This window comes from Pipistrellus hanaki (genome assembly GCF_964339955.1).
Source record: "Pipistrellus hanaki genome assembly, chromosome: X".
NCBI lineage: Eukaryota > Metazoa > Chordata > Mammalia > Chiroptera > Vespertilionidae > Pipistrellus > Pipistrellus hanaki.
This window is the reverse complement of record NC_140524.1, coordinates 28,636,319-28,642,983: the sequence shown is the minus strand read 5'-3', so window position 1 is coordinate 28,642,983 and position 6,665 is coordinate 28,636,319.

The window sequence follows — 6,665 nt, the reverse complement described above, 5'->3', positions numbered from 1 at the left end:
TTATAATTATAAAGTAGTAATTTCATCAATGAGTTAGAAATACTCCTAAAGGTCATTTAACTAATACATAAAATAATAATGTATGAAGCAAAACTTGTCAGTATAAAAAGTAGAAATAAAAAAAAATCATTCTTGAAAAAAAAAATTAAAATCATTGGAAATGAGTGACAAGTGTTACCAGACTTTTGCAATAATTGAGTAAAGGATGAAGGAGCGAAATAAGGTAGCAACAGTGGCAGAGGGAATAATAATCAGAGGCATGATTTTGGCGATTTAATGGAGGAAATATGGTGTTAAGAATATCTAACATGGGTTAGATCTCTGCTTTCCCAAATACTTCTTTAGTGTGGAATCATGGAGTAGGTCCTTTAACAGCTCATAGTGTTGGTTTTCCCGCTTGTAAAACAACTGTAAATTATTGTATTGTATTTTAGGCAATGATAATAAATATAACATAGTTACATAACCTTTATTTGCAATAAGGTAAATTCTATTATTATACTTACTTATTCGAACAGTGAAAACATGGTTGAGAAGGTAATTATCACTTTTAAGGTCAAGCAACTACTACCATGAGGAATTAGAATTCAAAATCAGGTAATTGGTGTCCTCCATGTAAAGGTGTTGACTAGAATAAAGTGCAGACATGTTATAACAGATTATGGAATAACAACAAAAACAGTGATTGCCGGGATGTTTCTCAGCATCTTAGAAGGGTTTAGGAATCTGCAGAAGGGGCTGCATGCAAATTAATAAAGAGAATATACAAGAAATATAAATTTGGAAAGCATTTTGGGGAGCCAGAGGAGACCTAGCTTCAGTAACCAAGTTCCCTGAATCTCTGGACCCCTAGCTTTTTATTAACACAAATTGCCCTTAAGCAAAGCAGATATACATATCAAAGACAAGGTTTGGTATACATAGGCATTGTCATGTTGGAGGAATTTCCCTCAGCTGTTCAAGTAGCAGGCAATAATATATGCAGATTTTCAGCTTTGGGGAAATGCTTTCAGCCACTCCAGCAAGCAATAATATGATTCAGGTCTGCTGAATATAGAAGCCCATCAACCCTTTGAGGACTTCTTGTATTTATTATGACATGCTGGAATTAGCTCCCAGCAAATAATAACATCTAACACTTAAACAGTACTTACCATGTTTTCCATACTTTTTATATTTATATATTCTTACTAGAGGCCCAATGCACAAAATTCATGCACGGGGGATTAGTGGTGTGTGTTCCTCTGCCCATCCTGCACCCTATCCAATTTGGGACCTCTCAGGGATGTTCTACTGCCCGTTTAGTCTCTCTCACAATCCAGGATTTCTGGGTGTCAATCACTTGCCTGCCTGCCAGCCAGATTGCCCCCAACTGCTTCTGACTGCCAGCTTGATCACCAACTAACCACTCCCCTGCCAGCCTGATTGATGCCTAATGCTCCCCTGCAGGCCTGATTGCCCCTAACTGCCCTCCCCTGCTGACATTGTCATCCCCAACTTCCTTCCCCTGCAGGCCTGGTTGCCCCCAACTGTCCTCTTCTGGCCCTATCTCCCCTAACTTCCCTCCCCTGCAGGCCTAGTCGCCCCTAACTGCCCTCCCTTGCAGGCCTGGTTTCCCCCAACTGCCCTTTCCTGCAGACCTGGTTCTTCCCAACTGCCCTCCCCTGAAGACCTGATCACTCCCAACAGCCCTCCCTTGCTGACCTGATCACCCTCAACTACTCTCCCCTGCTGGCCATCTTGTGGTGACCATCTTTGACCACATGTGTGCAGCCATCTTGTGTGTTAGAGTGATGGTCAATTTGCATATTACATCTTTATTATATAAGATTTACATATAAATTTCTCAACTCATATTACACAATTATTCTTATTTTTTTATGTACTCAAGAATTCATAATACATATTCTGCTTGGACTTTTTTGCCTTTCCTCTTGCCAAATTTTAACAGAATGACTTCTAAAACTGTCTACAGCTTAATTAAAACAACTCTTATTAATGTCATGTTTATAAATAAACCTTTGGTGAAATAAGTAGCCTCCAGCTTTGGAAGCGATCACAATTAAGGCTGTTAATACTCATTAACTGCTTTGAAGAGAAAGAACAAGATAAGTTATTAAGTAAATTGTCTTGAATGGTAGAATACTCCATAAACTACTGTAATCTGTTTCTGATCTAGAAAATTAAGGATGGATTAATTACAAGATCACCAATAAGTGTTACACAAAAGGATTGAAAGTCTCAGTTTTCTTGAAAGTTACTTCAGTTTATATATAATTTCAGAAGACGTCTCTAAAATTATCTGTGGAAATTGAATGAAAATATCTTAAGGAGATGAAGAATCTTAGAGTGCAAAGGAGAACAAATATATATATATATATATTTAGTCAGCTTATGTTTATTTTTAAATATTGACAGGTAGAGCAAGTGACCTTGCAAGAATCTAGTCATATCTTCCTTAAGTGCACAATATCCACTAATTAATTCTTTTTTTAAAATATATTTTATTGATTTTTTTGCCCGCCTCCCTCCCTCCCATACATACCCTCCCTCCCCAGAGTTTTGTGTCCATTGGTTGTACTTATATGCATGTATACAAGTCCTTCGGTTGATCTATTATCTCCCCCAGATCTCCCTCCCCTCCCCACTGTAAATTGACAGTCTGTTTGTTGCTTTACTGTCTCTATATCTATCTTTTAGTTCATCAGTTTATATTTTTTATAGAAAAGTACTATACTTGAATGCATCTATTGGTTCTAAGCCCACTTTTATTACTAATTGTGTGAATTTAGACAAATTACTTAAATTTTATAAATTAAGTAAAAATTTATTTCTTATCTATAAGTACAATTATCTATGAAATGTGTTATTCTGAGATTCAAAATTAGATCTTCCCCCAAAACAATATCTTCTTAAATTTATTTATTTTTTTATTCTTTATTGATTAAGGTATTTCATATGTCTCCTTTCCCCCCATTTCTCCCCTCCCCTTGCAGCACATGCCCTCACCTTGTGTCTGTGTCCATTGGTTATGCTTATATGCATGCATACAAGTAATTTGGTTGATCTCGACCTCCTCCCTCCACCCTCTCCTGCCTTTCCTCTGAGGTTTTTGACTCTCTGTTCGATGCTTCTCAGTCTCTTGATATATTTTTGTCTTCTTTAAAACCTTCCCATCACTGTTAACAGTAACCATTGGTTACTCTCTGCATTTTCTCTTCCCATACAGACATAAATATGTACCTAGTGCCCCATTTCTGTTGATTCTTCATTCATGATATTTCTTGACTATATACCTTCTTTTTATTAATCCCTAACATTACTCTAGAAGTGGCCTCATCAACAATTCAGTAGTCTAACTTCTCTGTTCACATTTAATCACTCCATTTTCCAATTTAATCTGAACAGCTTCAATGTTAATTATCCCAAATCACCATTTGGTCATAAACCTGATTCAAAATCTTTAAAACCTACTGGTTTCCTCCAGTATAAGTTGAAACATTCTGGCACAAATTAATAACCTTTTCTCTTAATACACCTGTTCACAAATCATCATTTCAATACATAATCCAGGCAAAATTATAAATCAAGTCAAGATCAATTGCATTATTCTTAGTGTCCAATCAGCCACTTTGTAATATTAATCTCAGTCAGGGTTGGGATCAGGAATTACAACAGGTGTCAATCTCTAATTCTTCCTCTAGGTTATCTACCCCTTTTTCTTAAACTCCAGTTCTGACCTCACCTCTTTGATGTGCCTAAATCACTCAAGATTTTTCTCCCTTTCGCACATCATCACTAACTCTCAGAATGGATTTGCCAAAATATCAATGCAGTTAAGTAATTAATTTTATGTCCTTGTTTTCACTATCCATAGAAACTGTGTCAAACTTTACCTTTCTCGTTAAGTTTCATTCACTCAATATTAATACATGATTTTCCTCCTAACACAGAAAATAGAAAAATGAATTTACTCAATATTGTTTACCTTCATCTTTTAGACTACATTTTTTTATTCATCAGTCCCTCAGATATATTTCATTTTTTTTACTTGCATTCATCCCCTCTGACCTTTTGGTTCCATTTCCATCAATAAGCACCACTCTTTTATATCCTCAATATACCCTTAAAATTATATATATATATATATATATATATATATATATATATATATATATATATATATATATATATGTATGTATGTATTTCAGAGAGGGAAGGAAAGGGAGAGAGAGATAAAAGCATCAGTTATGAGAGATAATCATTGATTGGCTTTCTACTGCATGCCCCACACTGGGGATGGAGCCTGCAATCCAGGCATGTGCCTGACCAGGAATTGAACCATGACCACCTGCTTCATAGGTCCATGCTCAACCCCCTAGCCATGCCGGATAGGCAATTTACCCTTTTTTATCAGCCTGTATACATACATTAATCTCTCCTATCCTAAAACAAACAAATGCAACACTTATACATGCACACAAAAACACACTACCTGTTGTAAAAAGGCACTCTCAAAATTTTTGAAACTGAAATTTTAGATTTAAAAGTGAAATTTAAAGGATGTATGCTAACATTTACCAACATTTTAAACATCCATACCTGATAGCCTAGTAAATCATCACTTTGGCAAGTTTTTCCTGTAGAAATGCCCATACAGGTGCCAGACCAGTTAGGCTAGCTTGATTCTAATTTTTTTGCTAAGGCCTCAGTAGGAAAATGTTTGAATGAATTATATTTTATTAATAACTAGAGGCCTGGTACACAGAATTCATGCATGGGGAGGGGGGGTGGTAGTGTCTGTCCCTCAGCCGAGCGGGCACCCTCCAATCTGGGACATCCCTCTCACAATCCAGGACTGCTGGCTCCCAACTGCTCTCCTGCCTGCCTTCCTGGTTGACCCTAACTGCTTCAGACTCTCAGCCTGATCACCCCCTAAACACTGCTCTGCCAGCCTGATTGATGTCTAACTGCTCCCCTGTCATCCTGTTTGCCCCCAACTTCCCTCCTCTGCCAGCCTGGTCACCCCTAACTGCCCTCCCCTGCAGGCTTGATCGCTCCTAACTGCCCTCGCTTGCAGGCCTGCTCCCTCCCAACACTCCTCCCCTGCTGGCCATCTTGTGGTGGCCATCTTGTGTCCACATGGGGGCATCCATCTTTGACCACATGGGGCAGCCATATGTGTGTTGGAGTGATGGTCAATCTGCATATTGCTCTTTTATTAGATAGGATAGAGGCCTGGTGCACAGGTGGGGGCCAGCTGGTTTTCCCTGAAGGGTGTTCTGGATCAGCATGGGGGTTCCCATGGGGCATGGGGTGGCCTAGGCAGGGGGCTGGTGGTGGTTTGCAGGCTGACCATGCCCCCTGGTGACCCAAGCAGAGGCCCTGGTATCTGGGATTTATCTTCTACAATTGAAACTTTGTAGCCTGGAGCAGAGCCAAACCTCCTGCTCACTCCGGTTTCACTTATATAACGTACATAAGTCCCAATACGTAAGTTTCTATTGGGACTTATGTACCTTATATAAGTGAAACTTTGTAGCCTTAAGCAGAGGCCTGGGCCAGCCAGGGTGTGTGGAAAGCTTTGTTTCCTCCATTGCCAGGGGCAACCCTACCCTGCTCTCTCCAGCTCCATGGCTGCTGCCATTTTTCTTGGGATTTGTCTTTTATAATTAAAACTTTGTAGCCTTGAATGAAGGCCTGGGCTGGCCAGGGTGTGGAAAGCTTGGCTTCCTCCATTGCTGGGGAAACTCAAGCCTCTCAACTGTTCTCTGTGGCTGCAGCCATCTTGGTTGGGGTTGATTTGCATACTCACTCTGGTTGGTGGGTGTGGTTGGTGGGCGTGGCTTGAGCAGAGTGATGGTTAATTTGCATATTACTCTTTTATTTGGTAGGATATGGAATACTATGTAAATAAAAAATGCAGTATTTGCAAGTATATTAATATAGGATGCTCTATAATATATAGTATATTAAAATCTCATAATGCTAATAATTCTAATTACACAAAAAATGCATGGAGGCTAGATTGGAGCATGATAAATGGGACTTTCCATTTTCTCTCTTTCTATTTAATTTGTACAATGACTCATAACCTTATAATAGTTGCCTCTGCGTGCATGTATAAATCTTGAAAACATATTTTTCCCAAATTATTTTTTCTATTTCTATATAATTACATAGATTTTTGAAATGTTTTTATTTTTTAAAGTCATTTAAATTAAAAATTCAGTATGACAAAAATGATATCTATAATTCTAGAAACCTAACACAATCATTTGGTACCTCAGATCTGTTATACAATATGGGAGGAGGTGAGAGAACTATAGCCTACCCCAGGCTTTTGTAAATAAAGTTTCATTAGAACACCAACACAAACATTTGCTTACTGTTTTGTCTGTAGCTGCTTTCACATCACAATGGGAGAGTTAAGTGGTTGCAAAGAGACTGTATAGTCCAAAAAACTCAAAATATTTACTTTCTGGCCCTTTTCAGAAAAAAAAAAAAGAATGTTGAATAAAACTTATTATCACAGTAGTATATTTTACATAGTCGTAATCAGTGTTAATACAATCGTGTACACTTTTCCCTATAATATCATAGCAAATGCATTTCCTTATTGCTATTGTTATGAGCATAATCTTTATGCTTTTCTAGCAAATCAT